This window comes from Schistocerca cancellata, chromosome 1 (genome assembly GCF_023864275.1).
Source record: "Schistocerca cancellata isolate TAMUIC-IGC-003103 chromosome 1, iqSchCanc2.1, whole genome shotgun sequence".
NCBI lineage: Eukaryota > Metazoa > Arthropoda > Insecta > Orthoptera > Acrididae > Schistocerca > Schistocerca cancellata.
In genome coordinates, this window is record NC_064626.1 from 758,442,525 (window position 1) to 758,463,741 (window position 21,217).

Below are 21,217 nucleotides of genomic sequence, written 5' to 3' on the forward strand. Positions count from 1 at the left end.
AAAAACTTCACAGTCTATAATAGCTTTTTAAGTTTCTATATGTGCAACACCCTTGCACTTCCTGTGCCTAAGATATTTGACCATAACATTGTGTTTCTGTATGACCAACATCTTTACATCTGCTACGTGTAAGTTCTCTGAGGACAGCCCACATGTTTGTATGTAAACATACCGTATTTAACGAGTGCACATCGTAATAGTGAAATATGCAGCTAAACCCGGTAAAACTGAAATATGGACGTGAAAATGATAGAAAGAGTGTAACTAAATGGCAAAACTGTCGCCACAGCGTAACTATAATAATGGTGCTTCATCTTTATGTAAGTACAGATATATTTTTCTCAAATTCTGTCTTTCCACTTACAATTGTCACACTTGTATCTGTTTAGCAACCAGCAAATATTTTTTGTATTTGTACAGTGATCTCCAACAGTAGAAACATGTACATGAATGCATAAACACCTGAGGTTGGGCGCAAGTCCGAAACCACCCGTGTGACAAATAAATAACCTTTTATTGTGACTAGTAGCGGATATTTTTCTACATCCCATAATTCTTTTTATGTTTTTGACTCATACTGACGCTGAACCTTGTCTTACAAGTCCTAGGTTTCGATTCTATGATAACAGAAGCCGAAATGACGTTATAAATAATGTCATGTATAATGCGATCCAGACAATTATATTCGTAAAAAAATGAATTTTTTGGTTATTACATCAAAACATCCTTAAACGGCAGTGATGTAATTACACCTAACTTGAATATATGCCATGATAATGACCACGTATTCGCTATATTTTTAGTTTCAATTTATTCAGAAAAATAGATACATATTCTTATTGCTTGAAGCGTTTGTTAACAATCTGTCACAATTCAGGACACGTGTCTGGCGACTAGATTCGAACCAGCTGGTTCATTCTAAGGTCTCGTCTACCGAGGCTTCACTAAAAGTGCAGTAAAGAACTTACTAGCAAACATCGAGTAACAAACATTAATCAACATGTGCCTACTTTGCAAATCACAATCAGAGTTTGATTCTGACTTACGAAGTAGTCTTATGTTGATTATGATAATTATCTGAGAACATTTTGTAAAACGTGTATTGCCATTTTGATGTTTGTTATTATGATCAGGCACTTTCGTGCAGCCTCAGCAGGCTAGGCTTGACAATGAACCAGTTAGTTCGTAACTAGACGCTAAACATATGTACTGCAACTTTGACAGATTGTTGCCGGCTTGTATGGCCGAGCGGTTCTAGGCGCTTCAGTCTGGAACTGCGCGACTGCTACGGTCGCAGGTTCGAATCCTGCTTCGGGTATGGATGTGTGTGATGTCCTTAGGTTAGTTAGGTGTACGTAGTTCTAAGTTCTAGGGGACTGATGACCTCAGATGTTAAGCCCCATAGTGCTCAGAGCCATTTGAACCATACAGGACAGGACCATTTCATAACCCTGCTAAGTATTACCCAGGTGTTTGTATGAGTTTACTGATTCCATTTGTCACTCATTGTTATAGTAACCACAGGACGATACGTTTCTAAGTTTTGTGAAGTGCACAGTTTTCAATTTCTGAACATTCTAATCAAATTACCAACGTTTATGGTACTTAGAAATTGTGCAAAGATTTGAATGTTCTGTACTCTATAGACGACTGGATCAGCTGAGAAAGTTATGAGGTTATTATAAACGTTGTCTGTAAGCTGGTTTATATACAACTCGAACAGACAGAGTCCCAATATTCATATGTCGGTAACTCTCTGTCCAAGATAATATTCTGCGTCCCTCTTACCAATCAATCATCAATCTAGTCACTAATTGTGCTTGATAACCCATACAATCGCAACTGCGTGAATATTAAACATAAACATAAATCATTCTTATGCCCTCACGGTCACACCAAACACAATAGATTTCACAGCTTGTAAGGCGTATACTGTGTTCACAAACGTAAGATCAGCCACTCGCTGTGACCACTGCTCTTAGTACCCCTGTACCATAACCTCATCCTGATAAAACCTGTCAGTTGCCCATCAGTAGATGTGAGTCATAAGGGCACAGCATTCAGTACTCTATAAAATACAGCGATAACTAAGTGGGCCACGTCCATGTACAGCTTAGCCACGCCCCACAATGTGCGCTGTGACTCTCCACTCATTACCTGCCCCAACAGTACTTCAAGTTCCTGTTTGCGTCTCGCTTGCTGGCCGCCAACGAACTGGCTCATCTCCGGGTCGTGCTGTTCACATTTTGAAGTAAGAATTATTTCTGGCTAGAATCTGTGTATCTTGATATTAACTGCCAAGCATTTCTGATGATATTTGATTTATGTTATAATGTGTTGTTGTGGTCTTCAGTCCTGAGACTGGTTTGATGCAGCTCTACATGCTACTCTATCCTCTGCAAGCTGCTTCATCTCCCAGTACCTACTGCAGCCTACATCTTTCTGAATCTGCTTAGTGTATTCATCTCTTGGTCTCCCTATACGATTTTTACCCTCCACGCTGCCCTACAATACTAAATTGGTGATCCCTTGATGCCTCAGAACACGTCCTACCAACCGATCCCTTCTTCTAGTCAGGTCGTGCCACAAACTCCTCTTCTCCCCAATTCTATTCAATACCTCCTCATTAGTTATGTGATCTACCCATCTAATCTTCAGCATTCTTCTGTAGCACCACAATTCGAAAGCTTCTATTCTCTTCTTGTCCCAACTAGTTACCGTCCATGTTTCACTTCCATACATGGCTACACTCCATACAAATACTTTCAGAAACGGCTTCCTGACACTTAAATCTATACTCGATGTTAACAAATTCCTCTTCTTCAGAAACGCTTTCCTTACCATTGCCAGTATACATTTTATATCCTCTCTACTTCGACCATCATAAGTTATTTTGCTCCTTTACTACTTTAAGTGTCTCATTTCCTAGTCTGATTCCCTCAGCATCACCCTAGTTAACTCGACTACATTCCATTATCCTCGTTTTGCTTTTGTTGATGTTCATCTTATATCCTCCTTTCAAGACACTGTCCATTCCGTTCAACTGCTCTTCCAAATCCTTTGCTGTCTCTGACACAATTACAATGTCATCGGCGAACCTTAAAGTTTTTTTTTCTTCTCCATGGATTTTAATACCTACTCCGAATTTTTCTTTTGTTTCCATTACTGCTTGCTCAATATACAGATTGAATAACATCGGGGATAGGCTACAACCCTGTCGCACTCCCTTCCCAACCAATGCTTCCCTTTCATGTCCCTCGACTCTTATAACTGCCATCTGGTTTCTGTACAAATTGTAAATAGCCTTTCGCGCCCTGTATTTTACTCGTGCCACCTTCAGAATTTGAAAGAGAGTATTCCAGTCAACATTGTCAAAAGCTTTCTCTAAGTCTACAAATGCTAGAAACGTAGGTTTGCCTTTTCTTAATCTAACTTCTAAGATAAGCCATAGGGTCAGTATTGCCTCACGTGTTCCAACATTTCTACGGAATCCAAACTGATCTTCCCCGAGGTCGGCTTCTACCAGTTTTTTCATTCGTCTGTAAAGAATTCGCGTTAGTATTTTGCAGCTGTGACTTATTAAACTGATAGTTCGGTAATTTTCACATCTGTCGACACCTGCTTTCTTTGGGATTGGAATTATTATATTTTTCTTGAAGTCTGAGGGTATTTCGCCTGTCTCATACATTTTGCTCACCAGATGGTAGAGATTTGTCAGTACTGGCTCTCCCAAGGCTGTCAGTAGTTCTAATGGAATGTTGTCTACTCCCGGGGCCTTGTTTCAACACGGGTCTTTCAGTGCTCTGTCAAACTGTTCACGCAGTATCATATCTCCCATTTCATCTTTATCTACATCCTCTTCCATTTCCATAATATTGTCCTAAAGCACATCGCCCTTGTATAGACCCTCTATATACTCCTTCCACAGGTTAGATAATAAATGTGAAAGTTAGCTTGTGGTGAGTCCTATTTAGGGCCGACTGATTTACATTACTCGTTATCAAAAAGGGTACAATTTTCATACCCACCACCTTCAAGAGGATGCACACTATTATTGTGGCGCAAGGATTACCATACGTTTATTTACAGTACTTCGGAACTCTTACATATACCAATGAGGTGGCTCGTTTCTTATAAATACAACTGCTGCAGAAATTATGTGAAAACCCCACGACGGTTAAAGGCTCTACAGTCTGGAACCACGCGGCCGCTACGGTCGCAGGTTCGAATCCTGCCTCGGGCATGGATGTGTGTGATGTCCTTAGGTTAGTTAGGTTTAAGTAGTTCTAAGTTCTAGGGGACTGATGACCTTAGAAGTTAAGTCCCATAGTGCTCAGAGCCATTTGAACCATAACCCCACGAAAATACGTGAGCTGAGAAAAGGAAGTTAAGTTAGGATCACGAAAGAAGAAGACAGTGAGCTAAGCTATGACAAATAGATTTATCTGCATAAGCACAAAACTGAAACTTGGATCTTAACACAGAATTTTAGCGTGGTAGGTTGTACAAAAATCACGAACTTGAGCAAGAACTGCTGCTAGTTTGCTAACAGTACCTGCGTACAGCAAACGTGCTGTTGATTCTACTATGAGAGAGGCCCGTTAATACTAACGCAATTTTCCTAACTCAAAACGGTGATTGGCCACACACATAGAAAAAACGTGGCTTTGCATGCGAACAGAGAGGCTCTGACTGTGGCTACTGCAGGTGACAACAAGGTAGCAAGTGCTGATAGTGTAGCTTAGAATTCCCTATCTGCCCGTGCTGTTAACACCTTCCCACGGACATACGAAGTGAAGTCGACGGCTGCAAGAACAGTCAGCTGCCCAGCGTCCCATCTGCCGTACTCCTGAGTAGAGCACGATTAATTCACGGTCATGAGAGAAGTAAATTTTCGAGCAGCTGACCAGACGAGCACAACTCTATGCGAATCCCTCCGTGGATACGGACGAGATAAAAATAAGCTTTACAATCTTCCAGAAGCGAAACTGATTTTCATCTCTTGCGCCATAACACTGGCCCCCATCCCGCTTCTCCCCCAAACGTGCCAGTCCTCACATAGCAACAAACCCGGCACCAATCACGACCCTGAAACAGACGCTTTCTGCACCCACTACAAAACAGGTAATGACATGCACCAATCTGAAGGTTCCACATCAAAACCAAAAGGTGGCTTTGAACGCGGGCGGACGTCACAGGCACTGCAACACTCTGCCGCATGGAAAGAAAACAAGGCTTCCAGCGAGACAGATAGTGAGCTGTAAAGCTATTTGGCCGGCCCCGAGTTGGGCAACCAGGTGGCAACTTGAAAGACGGCCTGTGACTGTAAGACCTTTCGCCGCTTTCACGTCTTGTCCTCCCTTCCTTCCGTGAAGGTCCTCTACCCGCCACACTCGAGTGAACCCCGGCTAATAGTAGCCTCGACCTAACGCAACCACAAAGCGGACGAAAAATGGCACTGAGAAAAGAAATCCATCCCCTAGCCGATGGAATTCCCCAGACCTGCAGCGCCCTTTGCATCGTAATCCATAACAGGAATAGGATTACAACATGTAAATTATGACCTACTTGTGTTAAATTACGAAAAAAAATAACAAAAGAATGGGAAAGGGCTTGATGGGCCTTCCAGCAAGTGTGGAGGAGCCATAAGGGTCCGTCATCTGTTAAATACTATTGTAAAATAATCCGACGCTTGCTCAGCCCCATCCCAGCCAAATCCTGCGCTCAATAGGAATATGTGGAAATCGCCGTCTAGAAGAAGAAACGAGATCATAAGCCATGATAACTTGCACCCTGAGAAAAAGAGGTTCGCAAAGGAGAGGAAGCCATGTTGAACCGCATCAGACCACGCTGATGACTCCTCCCGTAAACGAAATGTCATTTGAAAACTAAGTAAAAGGAGATGTAAGAACCAAATAGTACTCTGAGAGCCTGTGGTTACTTCAGCCCATTGATACACCCAGATCATCAGGCGTCACTCCTAAAATCATAGACAAGGTAATGGGCGCCTACGTACCGCAGCATAAGGACGTAAGAATCGAGTTATAAGGCTACAGAAGAACACAGTTGGATGAAATACCAAAGAGCATAGTACAGTAAAGAGAAGTGAAGGGACGTAGAGTTTCATGATTTGATATGCACGACGGGATGCGCATACGAGGATTCTGCATTCATTATCTACAGCTTTCTGATTTGTTTTTGTTTGGCATCAGTCGCGAGTTTATAGGTCCGCACACTGTTCGCATTTTTTCTTTTTTTTTCCTTGTGACTTAACTCTCTTTCTGTTCCTACGTCAATAAATCAAAATATGACTAAACTGGCGATAAGGGAGGAAACTTTGCACATGCATAACATTGTGCCGACAAAAAAGAAAATAATGAAAAAGTAACGAAGCTGTAATGGACAGATCAAAGGACGTGGGAGCTGAGTCTGGTGTGAAAATTTAGCTCTTCCAGTTCTCCTCTTCCACACATCCGTGCTACAAAAATTCATACACGTTTCGCGTGAAAGCTTATTTGTGGCACGAAGGGCATGTGTGCTCTGCCTAATTCCATAGTACCTCATTTCGTTAGTAGTGCTAGTGACAGTGTCACAAACGAGATTCCTGGCTCAATATCTTCGTTGCTGACTGCAGTTCCAACGATGAGCTTATTCAGCAGCCAAATTTGCGAAAAAAGGGATGAAAGGATTCACCACGCGTCGTGAACAACGGAACGCCCTCTGAGATACTAATTCGATTTCGTAATCAATTTAAAAATGTAATCCGAAAGAGAAATGTAATTAACTTCAGTTTCGAGCGGAAGAAAATTAAGTGCAAGGTTCGTGAGCGGCCGGAAGTTTCTGAGTTGTCGCTGAAAATAATAGAGATACGGATTAAAACTTAATTAAGAATCTAATTACGTTTCTCACTTTTGCCCTTGTATACAACTTTCAAAAATATAATCCCGTCGCTTTTCTTTGAGATACAAACGTTAATTTACTTTTATTCAGAATCAAACGCACATTAAACAAAGAAATTAATCCCTTTCACATGGGCAAACTGCGCAGTAGATCTTTTGTTTCCTCTGATCACACATTGAAAAGTAGCAGGTATTTTAAATGCCACGAAATTTAATATTTTTACGCTGTTGTTAACGTCTGTTCACGAAGGCTAATTTTGTACATGCAGATAGCACATGCACTCACAACAGCAAACTGTGCTCTGTAACACGTACCCAGAAAAGCTCTTAATTTAAATAACAAACAATAATCCCCTCGCTCATCAGCCACCGCTAATTTTATACCGTCAGTCACAAGGGAGATTACATACCCGCATTGCAGTATAATAGCTAGATTCACGTAATTAATGACAGTTTGTCAATGGGTTTAACATTTAAATAATTTTGTTTATTTTGTTTGAGTGTGGTTTCATAGGGCAGGTCGTTCACGAAAATTTATCTTAGACTGCTGCTTATAATTAATAACACGTAAATAAGAACCGAATCACTCAGAGCACTATATGGATCGGATTGCATCAGTTCCTACGTAATTTACACATCTTCATACTCAGGCCTACAAAAATATCATCCCAACAATAAAACCAACTCAAGTAAAAAAATGGCAATTTTTAGCTTTTTGTTACCGAACTTACGTCTGGAGTGCCCCAACGCCTACGAAAAACATCACATCCCTATCTCGCAATTTGTCCGCTTCAGGGCAGATGTGTCAGCTTTTCTGTAGGCTACTCATGATGCGCCACGGAAAGAACAGAGCCATTTCGCGTTGCTACTGGCAAGAGTGTATCGGTCATTCATGAAGAGCGGCACATTCTCAGTAATGAAACTTTCCATACGTACGTTAAGTTGGACGTAATTGCTAATATCATTGATTATTATAATGTCGGTCTTTATACAGTACCTGTATCTCACAGTACAAGGTCCTTCACACATGCTTGCATCTCTGCAGAAAAATACACTGTCTGACGATCACAGTTATTGTAAATATATGAAGTTTTGAGCATAGCAGCGTACGTGGAGAAAATGGACGCATGTGCAATAAAGAACTTTAATATATTCAAAAACTAAAAACCTGCCTCGATTGCGAAAAAAGCACCTAGTGTTAAGTGTTAGCCCAGGTTTCGGCGTAGATAACTACACCTTCTTCAGAACAACAATAAAACCCGCAAGTGCCTAAGAAGACCTTTGTCAATGACTAAAAGAACACCATAGCTATACAGCTAGGATACAGCTATACAGCTATTAATCATTGACAAAGGTCTTCTTAGGTATTGTGGGTTTTTGTTGTTGTACTGAAGAAGGTGTAGTTATCTACGCCGAAACCTGAGTTAACACTTAACACTAGGTGCTTTTTTCGCAATCGAGGCGGGTTTTTAGTTTTTTAATATATTAACCAACGACTGCTGACGCGCTGTGATGTTGAAGGCTATAAAGAACGTGCCTATTGAATCTCTTTTCTCGGTAGAAAGTATTTCTACATTATATAAGCCCAGCCACGATCCTATGTCTTCGTTAATGGTGTTCCCTAAATTGTAACTAACTGATGTTCCTTATTAAGTTATATTAACTTTCTTAAATTACAATTTTGCGTTTTGTATTTTTCTGGTACAACAATTTAAATTCCTTTGTCATTTTTTATTGTAACTTAGATACTAATTTCGCATGGTGAAGGTTCGGAGGTCGTATAATATTACAGTAAGGAGAAAAAATATATTATTTGAGGTGGAAAAGTGACAAAAATATTACTTGAAGATTCAGAAAGAGTTTTTAGGGAATAGTTTTTAGGAAATCGAGAAAAGTGACAAATCAAAAGAATTAATTGATAATTATCCGATAATATCTCACATTCGATGAGAGCAGAACTACATGTTCGTATTACTGTTGTATAGACTATAATGGAATTTACTGGAAAAATTATTTACTTGAAATGTAAAGGACGCTTATACTACAAGTTGCGTTCTATAAGTAATGCGACCAAATTCATAAAAAATCATTTATTGATTATATTCGTACAAATAATCAAAAATTTTCAAAATAGCACCCTCTTGCGTCGATACACTTCTAGATGCGGTGTTTTCATGCCTGGAAGGCATCCTGTAATGCCTTTTCCAGAATGTCCTTTAGAGCTGATGTTACATGCACCTGGATGCTTTGTGTCCCAATGTTTTCCTTTCATGACTCCTTTTAACCGAGGAAACAAAAAAAAAAATAAGCGGGAGCCAGGTCAGGACTGTAGGGAGGCTGGGGAACCAGTGGGGTCTTGGTCCTGGCCAGGAAGTCGTTGACAATGAAGGCGCTGTGCTTCGGCGTGTTGTCGTGGTGACCTTTCCACGTGTCCTTGATGTTACTTTGGCAGCGCGAGACCCTCCTTTTCAGTCTTTTGAGCACTTCCAAGTAGAAAGCTGAGTTCACTGTAGTCCCGGTAGGTACGAATACGTGGTGGACAATGCCTCTGACGTCAAAGAAGACAATGATCATGGTTCTGATCCTGGACTAGCTCATGCGTTCCTTCTTGGGACGGGGCACGATGCAGTGTGCCACTCTGAACTCTGCCTTTTTGTCTCAGGGTCGTACTCAAAAATCCACGACTCATCACCAGTGATAACTGAGTTTAAAAAATGAGGATCATTTTCACACATTTCCAACATTCTCGGCACCGAAGCACTCGCATGTGCTTGTATTCGTCGGTCGACACTTTTAGGACGAGTTTGGCGCACACTTTTCTCATGTTCAGATCTTCGGCCACAATGCGGAAACGGTTGTTTTTGACATGTTTAGAGTTTGTGCTATCAATTGAAGGCTTAGCCGTCTGTCAGAGTTCAAACAATCACGGACACGCTTCACATTTTCGTCGACTCGTACGGTTGATGGCCGTCCACTGCGAGGTTCGTCGGTGACTCTTCTCGGCCCTCCATGAACGACTTGTGCCATCGGAAAACTTGTGATTTGGACAAGCAATCAGACCCACAGGCATGCTGAAATAATGGAAACGTTTCGGTGGCGGACTTCCCAAGTTTAACGCAAAATTTGATGGCGTGCCATTGCTCTACAGAATGATCCATTGTGCCGTGTTACACAAACTCAAAACGGGGTTGACGGAAGCGCACGTCCTGGCTCTCCGGCAGCTCGCAGCCGAATGAGACAAAGAGCGTTTTGAAGCTAACACCCCCCTCCATTTAGCCCAGCCGGTTACAACACGCTGTGGTGTGCCGTTGCGTCAGAAAAAAATTGGTCGCCTTACTTATTGAAAGCACTCTGCATTTCAATATAAGTTTTATGAAATTCTTTAAGTCGATTTATTTCAAGCAGTGCACTTGTTGGGGTGCGATGTGTGACTCGTTATTGCAACAATATTGTTCTATTACGGCAAACGTATAATCTTAGTATAAATCCTTCTCTACAATCAGAACTCTACTTATACGCACCTTCTTCACCACAACACATTCATAAATAGGTCTGTCGTTCGAACCTACATCTTCAATTTTCGTCTAATTTAAACCAGACTCCAAGTAATCCTCTTGGTTCAGGACTTCAGCCGCGTAGTTTGGAACGAATGTTTGTATCATGATAGACAGCCCGCTGTAGGTGTGATAGAGTGTCGTGTTATAGTCAGGTTAAGTATGAGGGAAGGTTTAACTGTAGAATTGGGGATAGGGATGAGGAGTTATTGTATACTTTTTCTTTGAAGTACAATTTATAAATCAGATTTATATATATATATATATATATATATATATATATATATATAACGACCCGTTGGCTACCAAGAAACGGGAAGATGTGAGCGAACGTAACCACTTGATCAGTCCGCCAGCTACAACACTTCGTACTACCGCGATTGATTTTGGAAGAATATATACATCGAAGAGCTGGTACATATGCCTAATATGGTGAAGGGTCCCCGCGCGCACGCAGAAGTGCCGCAACACGACGTGGCATGAACTTGACTAGCATCTGAAGTAGTGCTGGAGGGAACTGACACATGACTCCTGCAGGGCTGTCCATAAATCTGTAAAAGCGCAAGAGGGTGGAGATCTCTTCTGAAAGCACGTTGCAAGGCATCCCAGATACGCTCAATAATCTTCATGTCTGGATAGTTCGGTGGCCAGCGGAAATGTTTAAACTCAGAAGAGTGTTCCTGAAGCCACTTTGTAGCAATTCTGGGCGTGTGGAGTGTCGCATTGTCCTGCTGGTACTGTCCAAGTCTGTCGGAATGCACAATGGACATGAATGGGTGCAGATGATCGGACAGGATGCTTACATACGTGTCATCTGTCAAGAGTCGTGTCTAGACGGATCCCTCATTACTCCACCTGCACGAGCCCTACACCATTAAAGAGCCTACACCAGCTTGAACAGTCCCCTGCTGAAAGGCAGGGTCCATGGATTCATATCCATACATATCCATACACCTCCAGCCTCTCGATTCAATTTGTAACGAGACTCGTCCAACCAAGCAACATGTTTCCTGTCATCAACAGTCCAATGTCGGTGTTGCCAGACCTAGGCGAGGCGTAAAGCTTTGTGTCATACGATCATCAAGGGTATACGAGTGGGCGCGGTAGCGTTCTCGCTTCCCACGCCCGGGTTCCCGGGTTCGATTCCCGGCGGGGTCAGGGATTTTCTCTGCCTCGTGATGACTGGCTGTTGTGTGATGTCCTTAGGTTAGTTAGGTTTAAGTAGTTCTAAGTTCTAGAGGACTGATGACCATAGCTGTTAAGTCCCATAGTGCTCAGAGCCATTTGAACCATTTTTGAACCACGATTGGGCCTTCAGCTCCGAAAGCCCATGTCAATAACGCTTAGTTGAATGGTTTGCACGCTGACACTTATTGATGGTCAAGCACTGAAATCTGCAGCAATTTGCAGAAGGGTTGCACTTCTGCCACGTTGAACGGCTCTCTTCAATCGTCCTCAGTCCCATTCTTGCAGGATCTTTTTCCAGCCGCAGCAATGTCGGAGATTTGATGTTTTACCGGATTCCTGATATTCTCAGTACACTCGTGAAATGTTCATAAGGGAAAATCCCCAGTTCATCGCTACCTCGTACATGCTGTGCCCCTTTGCTCGTGTGCTGACTACAACACCACGTTCAAACTCACTTAAATCTTGATAACCTGCCATTGCAGCAGCAGTAACCGATCGAAAAACTGCGCCAGACAATTGTTGAGTTATATAGACGTTGCAGACCGCAGCGCCGTATTCTGTCTGTTTACATTTCTCTGTAATTGGATATGCCTGCCAATTTCTTTGGCGCTTCAGTTTTAAGGTGGCAGCAGTCTTGCACCTTACATGAGTCCATTTAACGTGACACTTTAGGTTTTGTTGAAGTAATACTCTAAACTACGGTGTAGGAAATCTAAGTGGAAAAGCATTGGCACTCGAGAATTGCGCGGTTTTGTAATCATGGTATTTTGCGGGAAGGCAGTACGCGAGACAGAGCTCGGCTACGTCCCCGCCTAGCCGCCGAAGGCCACAGCCTGACGGTATCAATGGTGAACTGGTGGATTTCTGTAATCCGTTTAGAGAGGCCACAGCGGCCGCCAACCTCTGAGGGACTCGCAGCAGGAGGTGTTTAAGTGTTTACCAAAACAGAGCAGTGGATAGCTGGACGAGCTATCCTGTGCATGCTCTCGCCTATGTCCCACTAATTTTATGCCTTCGAGTAACTCAAGTAGGGCAGGCCAGGAGTTCCGAATAACAAACTTTCAATGCAAGAATCTGTGTTCGCTAAAACAGGGAATCTTGCCGGGAAAATCTCGAGTGGTCTCTTGGGAGAAAACTTCCAGTAAACATGTTTATTTCCCACAGCTGTGGTTCTTCCCAGCTAGCGAGGGCGGAGTATACTTGCGAAATTTTGCAGAAATAAAAGAATTGTGGAAAAGAGTTCTATTCCCAGGCCGTACATTGGTCAGCACTGGAAAACTGGATATTTTGAGAGCTTCTAGTGATGTTGATTCGGTCGGTATAAGTTGAGGTGAGAAAACAAAGGTGAAGAGCGATCTTGCTGGACTCTGGGTAGAGGTCTTCCTTTCTGGGCTCTCGTACTGAGAGGATGTTAGTCGTCTCCCCTCTTGGTCCTTCGTTCTGAGAGGACGTTAGCCGCGCCAGCTCATTGCTGATTGAGACATTGTCGCAATTAGAGAAGTTTACGGCCAGCAGTCTGGTGTTCGAATACTGTAGGATTATACATTCCGAGACGCCACACGCCGATCGCACGGCCGCGCCGTCGCCGTCGGAGACCGCCGCTACAACAGGCATATTACGTTGAGATCGCTCCCGCTTCAGCCTGAGTTAGGAGTAACATTAAATAGTTGGATTAATTGCAATTGCTGTTTCACGGTATGCTGGAGTGTACTGGTTCTTCGTATATATGTTATAAGAGATCGCGTTTTGGACCGATTTTAACACAGTTACTGCCAATGCCAGTTAGGAGGATAATTTCTAAATTGTACATTGTTTTATTCAGCATTGGTCTGAAGGTGATGATAAAACTATTGTGATTCAGTAGAGCCTTTACTTTCGGTAGTTGATCCTGAATTCACCTTTTTGCTTTATTTTATTTTTGTGTATGTGTTTGACGTCATTGAACATCCTAAGTGTTCGTGATCGTTCATGTTTGGAAGTAAAAATAGGTGTGATTTATCGTCAACACTATCACCGCAGATTAATTAGGGTGACAGGTCCATATTTAAATCTAGCGTTATCCATTTCTGCGTGCAGTTCCAGTCCCAATTTCTCTGTAAGTTGTTTGTCAGGGGCGAACACTCGCAAAAAATCGGACAAGCAACGGGTGGGGTGTTACACAGTGTAAAATTCGCAAATGTTTGCAGAGAATTTGATATTATCGGGCGTATAGTAGAGAACATTTTTCAGTCAGATATTGTGTGACATCTGAATATACCTACAAATTTTCCATAATGTAGAGGTTTTGAGACGAATGGTTCAACGACACATACGTCAAGTTGCTGCACCAGGCCGGGCAAAAGGAGAGGCCCGATGTGATATTAAGAGGTATCCTACGACTTTTGTCACCTTAGTGTAAGGCAAATAGTTGATGATGCAAAATGATGGTGAAACGAAGAGGATAGCAGGCAAAAGACAGGGATGGACACGACAGGGAAGAAACCAGGCAGACAGCCGCGTGGCCAGCGGCCTCTGGACGCAAGTAATACCGCCAGAGAAGGGGGGCTCTGAAACTCTCACTTCGAATATATTCCGCTACGATTCTTCAAATGTAGAATACATTCGCTGTAAAGTCGATTAGCGAAGTGCACTGACCTAACAGAGAAAAGCATCGTTTACGTTTTGACTTAAAAATACTTTGTGTCACTATTATCGCGTAACCGTTGCCTCTTAGAGCCGAATACGAAAGATTTATTCACTCCGAAGAGCGCTGTTAAAAATTTCACGAACGCGGTAAAAGTAATTACGGCGCGGAGAGTACAGCCCACGGTAAGTACCCGTGCAGTTTCCCTTGTTTTATTGCCGTAGCCCAGACGCTGTTGTGTTGCTTCAGAACCCACTGCCAAGTGCAGGAAGTCGGACCGAAGTCAGGCAGTGGCTACGCGCGAGATCTCATCTGCTCAGAAGGCAGGCGCCGGCGGAAGCGGCGGGCGGGAGCTTTACGGCGAGCCGGTATCGGCGGCCGTGCTTTACGAGAGGCCGCCCCCTGCCCCCTGCCCCTGCATCTGCCCTACCCCGAGTACAGCCAAGTCGCCCCGCCAGCACGAGCCGGCCTCAACCGGCCACCGCTGCTCCAGACAGCTACGTGGCCAGGGGCCTCTGGACGCAAGTAATACCGCCAGAGAAGGGGGGTTCTGAAGCTCTCACTTCGCGTGCTCCTGCTCCCTTACACTGTGTTGCCAGCCACAGTGGTCACGTCACCAGACAAGACCGTACCTAGTTAGGGGCAGGGGAGAACAGCAGACCACCATCACTAGCAAACAATATATTCGCAAACCATACTCGCATGCCGCCCTGGCGAATACACTGATGTATGAAGCGAGAATCACTTTAAAAAAAAAGTAGGAGTCTAAACATACAAAGGAAGGCTTTTACGATCGGATGTCATGGTGATGAGTAGAGACTGGGTTATAGGCATCATACACTACTGGCCATTAAAATTGCTACACCACGAAGATGACGTGCTACAGACGCGAAATTTAGCCGACAGGAAGAAGATGCTGTGATATGCAAATGATTAGATTTTCAGAGCATTCACACAAGGTTGGCGCCGGCGGTTACACCTACAACGTGCTGACATGAGGAAAGTTTCCAACCGATTTCTCGTACACAAACAGCACTTGACCGGCGTTGCCTGGTGAAACGTTGTTGTGATGCCTCGTGTAAGGAGGAGAAATGCATACCATCACGTTTCCGACTTCGATAAAGGTCGGATTGTAGCCTATCGAGATTGCGGTTTATCGTATCGCAACATTTCTGCCCGCGTTGGTCGAGATCCGATGACTGTTAGCAGAATATGGAATCGTTGGGTTCAGAAGGGCAATACGGAACGCCGTGCTGGATCCAAACGGCTGCGTATCACTAGCAGTCGAGACGATCCCTGAGTCAACAGATGGGGACGTTTGCCAGACAACAACCATCTGCACGAACAGATCGACGACGTTTGCAGCAGCATGGACTATCATTTCGGAGACCCTGGCTGCGGTTACCCTTGACGCTGCATCACAGACAGGAGCGCCTGCGATGGTGTACTCAACGACGAACCTGGGTACACGAATGGCAAAACGTCATTTTCTCCGACGAATCCAGGTTCTGTTTACAGCACCATGATGGTCCCATCCGTGTTTGGCGACATCGCGGTGAACGCACAATGGAAGCGTGTATTTGTTATCGCCATACTGGCGTATCACCCGGCGCGATGGTATGGGGTGCCATTGCTTACAGTGGACGTTACATTTCAGATGTGTTATGACCCGTGGCTCTACCCTTCATTCGATCCCTGCGAAACCCTACATTTCAGCCTGCTAATGCACGACCGCATGTCGCAGGTCCTGTACGGGCCTTTCTGGATACGGAAAATGTTCGACTGCTGCCTTGACCAGCACATTCTCCAGATCTCTCACCAACTGAAAACGTCTGGTCAATGGTGGCCGAACAACTGGCTCGTCACAATACGCCAGTCACTACTCTTCATGAACTGTGGTATCCTGTTGAAGCTGCATGAGCAGCTGTACCTGTACACGCCATCCAAGCTCTGTTTGACTCAATGCCCTGGCGTATCAAGGCCGTTATTACGGCCAGAGGTGTATGTTCTGGGTACTGATTTCTCAGGATCTATGCACCCAAACTGCGTGAAAATGTAATCACATGTCAGTTCTAGTATAATATATTTGTCCAATGAATACCCGTTCATCATATGCATTTCTTCTTGGTGTAGCAATTTTAATGGCCAGTAGTGTAAATACATTAAAATATGTATGCAAATATGTATGAAAAATGCTTAAAAATGCATGAAAAGTATCGAAATATGGAAAATCAAATAATAAAAAAAACATGGTAGTTACTGCGTGCATTATATCTCAAACTCGAACCTATGCATATCATTTACAAGGAAGAGCGCCAGCCACGCGAAAAATCGGTACATTTAGAACGCTGATATCATTTTCTGAATACTTTCTGGTAGAGTTTAGGAAGGGGACCTTTCTGGAATTATTTCCTAAAAATTTGCATAGTGGGGACGCATACCGTGTTTCTCAAGAATTGCTCATTCTTTGCTATTGTTGTCGGTAACAAGTGGATGCGACGCGAGTGAGTCACAGTGAAACAATCGATATGTACACGACCAACTTCGAGATATATCGCACGTATGACAAACGTTGGCCCAGACGTGGCTTGCCGTTATGTAGACAAGAGTGATACCACCAGCAGTCGAGCAATGGTGTAAACGCCCAGAAGATGACCCCTACGTCGGGTTGAAACCGCTTGGCTGTATAATAATAATAATAATAAATGCGATTAAGAATGTTCTTCAATTATTGATTAATCATACTAATCGCTGCTTCTCTCCACAACCATGTTGTCCAAAAAACTATAAATTCATAAATATTTTTCCACGATATTAAAAAATAGTATTTGTCATATGTAAAAGAAACTCTACTGAAAGTCAAGGAATAATGCGATTACAAAGAAAAACTATTATCTGTAACATTAGTATTATTATTATCTTTATTCTTTTTGGTATCGGTGTGAAACGAAAAGCACCAGACACTCTCTTGCTTGTTCTTGCTCGGGTAGGACGCCATTGTGCGCCATCTATGTAATAAGGTGTGTACATGTTTTATTATTATTTGGGCATTGAGCTCTAATAGATGTCTAAAGTATTGCTTTTGTTAATTTTAACTGTAACCTGCACCACATATCCCGTTTGCTTGTTCCATCATTTTTAAAAGAATTTCAGACGCCACGCCGGCAGCAAGCTGAACATCACTGGACGGCGACAATTGGAAACCATTAAGCGGCAATTTCAAATTCTCGTAATTATTATGTAGTTATTTCCACAGGCGACGCTGGACATCGGCGATATTATTTCTTTCGTCCATGAACTGTAGGAAACTGACATTTTCAAAGTACTTAACAATTTATTAAGACGGTTTATGTTACGTGCAATAGGACACAGATTTGGCCTGCACTATGACGTAATTAAATCACACGTAGGTCCTTACGCATGGAAAATGGTGAAATACTTTTTTGTATGTGTATATGGCCTATAATGATTAACTGTTTTTGAACGTGGATTCGTCTAAATAATTTCAATAATTATACAGGATCCCACGCTTCATTCTTGTGTCAGTAAAATCTAAGAACGATGCGTGCTATGCTTATCTTTGCAGTGGAACCAAAATCAAATTAAAAATAAAAATAAAATATAGATTAAATTAAATAAAATAATAAAACACACACTTTAATATGTTATAGACAGGTACACTACACACACTCAAAAACACCGTAACATTTTATTTAAAAAAAACATACAATCTTTCTTTTTTTTTTGAACAGCATTAACTTTAAATTAATACTGTTGGACCAATGCAACATTTACAATTTATTTTTCATTTTTCTGCTATTGTAAACGTAAATGACCAAGTACAGTTCCAATGTTCGGTAGTAAGATTGTATCTTCGATCACTCAAAACATTTTTAAGCAGAAAAGGACCGTTCTACATCAACTGAGGTAATTGGGCAGGATTTGAATTAGGGTGCTACGTTGGCACTTATTGTTTCTGGTGGAAGTTCACCCGTCTCAATGATAAAATTATCAATTTGGCTCAAGGGTTCAAAGCTTGGGTTATTGTTTCATGGTTTCCTCTTTTCTGTTAACATTATCAATAAGCTTATATATTCCGATGACTTCTCTATATAGCTGTAGATAATATTTTATCATAGTACATAAAACTGTGATTTTGGAAAACTTTACTGAATGATTTTCTGACTGAAAGCTGATTTTTCTGTTTTCCATAAACGTCAAAGACCTTTCCACAAGTACATAGGATCTTACATACTCCACTTGCTGACAGAGGGCGGCGTTTGTCCTTTACAAATCAGAGCGCTTGGCATATTTCTTAGTTGGTCTGCATACTGGTGAATGTCATGTTTCTGTAAAATCTTGCCGATGAAGGTCAGCTACTTTTTGGGAAAAGGAAAGAAATCGTGTTCTTCCATCACTGTGTTTTATCATTGTCCTTTTTCCTACTGTTATTTGGTAACAGAACCCTATTTACTTCTTTACCTGAATAGCCATAAGCAAGTTGATGTTGTCGTAATAGATAACCTATTAGGTCCTACGATCGCTAATTTTTATATGGAAAAATTCGAATAGTGAGCTCTAGATACTACAGTATAAATAAGAAATCATGTCTATGGTATCGGTTTGTCGACGATACATTCGTGGTTTCGTCACTTCGTAAAAAATTCCTTAGAAGAATACTTTTGTTATTTGAATGGTATGAATCCAAAAATCCATTTTACCACGGAGAGTGAAAAAGACAACGCAATGTCCTTCATTGTTTTAGTTATGAGATAGGTTGGTGGAAGGTTATAAAAAAGTTTTCGGACAATCACGCATACGGATAGATATTATATAAGAACTCAGTCATCATCTACTAAAAAAGAGAGGATCCATCAAATGTCTTACAGATCCAAAAGAATTTGCACGTCGGAACACCTGGACGCTGAATTAAAACGTATGAGGCAGGCTTTTGAGAAGAATGGCTACTCAAGTAAAGAAGTACATTGGGTTCTGCGACAGCAGTGAAAACATTCGGTTTCTTTCCCATTTAGCAAAAATGTAGCCGATCAGGTCGGCAATATTTTACAGAAATATATCGTCAGACTAGTATGTAGACCAAGTAAGAAAATATGTCAAGCGCTCTGATTTGTAAAGGATAAACGCCGCTCTCTGTCAGCAAGTGGAGTATATCAGATCCCGTGTACTTGTGGAAATGTCTACATTAGAACTATCAAGAGAAGCGTGAATACAAGACTGAAATAACATAAAAATCTTTGCGGACTTAGGAAAACAAAAAAATCAGCCGTAACAGAGCATTCTCTTCAGTCGGAAAATCATGATTTGAAGTTTTCCAAAGCCAATTTTTTTTTCTACTATGACAAACTATTATCTTCAGCTATATAGCGCGCCCATTGAAATACGTAAGCCTAGTGATAGTTTTAACAGAAAAGAGGAAGCCATGAAACTCAATGACATATGGACAATGGCTCCGCAGGACCGATAGATAAGTTCTTATTCTTGACGGGTAACAATCGATAGTTAAGTTTTTTCTCTGACAGAGTTTCTCTCTGCTGGTCATGTGTAATCTCGACCACGCCCACTTTACACAGTATTTATGTCGCTCTCAGAAGTCCTACTTGACAGTCGGCAAGACTCTGCGTCGCCAAGAGAACCTCCGATTATGTATAGCGCAGCTGTGGACGAAACGACAGGAACCGAAAAATTTCTTCGACATAAAACCCAGAAGACTCACCAGCAATTACAACATATAATGTTGGAAGTTAGTAGCAAGTGTATCCAGAGTAGTTCGTCATGAAATCTGAAAATAACTTTGTGAATAACGACTTATTTGACACCCTGGTCTCAGTTCGTAATTACTAGTTGGGCTCTACCAGAACTTCGGCTCTTTCGTTTGGGCACACTACATAAATAACGTAGTAAATGGTGTGTTTACGAGAGTATTGCTAGTATTTTTAGGGAAAGAAACGCAAATGAATATGTGAGAGAAACTGGGAGCCGATGACTTCTCTTTGGTTTTTGTTTGTTTGTTTGTTTGTTTGTTTCGCACATATTTAGAACCGCGCATCGTTCAGTGTTATACCGTTGTGTACTTTATATCCTTACAAAATATAAATTGCATTTTATAAATAACAAAAACTAGTGGATCTCATAACTTCTACGCTTTTATCTAATTACTTTTGATCCAACTACAGTTTACATGCACAAACATAAAAAAATCTGTATAATTATTGTTGTTGTTTTATACTCAGCAGTCTTCATCATGATCAAAGGCAAGCGTTCCTTGCCAGTATCGACGAATGCGAAAGTATAAATAACAGGAACATGTTTTGGTATAAGCTCGATGAAGTATGGAAGGGATGTTTGCTATCATGTTTTTTTGCGTTTTTTTTTAATTCACCTTTTTTTGAGTGATTTGCGTTCTCTAGCTTTATATGATAAATCTGTATCTTTATTTTTTAATATTTCCTACTACAGCCCGTGTATCACATAAAAAATAAACAATTTTCGGATAAAACCTGAATTAAACATTGACAACTTCATATAGTTTGACTCTTACATAGAAGATAACCGTAACCAGTTGTATCTTCTATGTAAGAGACAACCTTTATCTTGTACACAGCCATGGGTTCAAAATGTCACTTTTTTTAACAAAATATCATTGACAACTTCAATTTTGTTACAACCTCTTTATTTTTAAGTAACAGACAGGAAGATAACCATGTAGAACAAAAATGTTCTGTTGGCTAAGCGGCCCTTTATATATCCTCACTCAATTTCTAGACGGTTCGTTGCTTCCAGTTTCTAGAGGAACGTAGTAAGACGCTGATCGCATACACAAAGAAATAGAAATAAGGTAACTCTCGACAGGTATACCACACACCTAACATACAGGTAATGTGGTTACGACCTTAGCCGACCAAACCTACTGGGAAAATTACAGTAGTCTACAC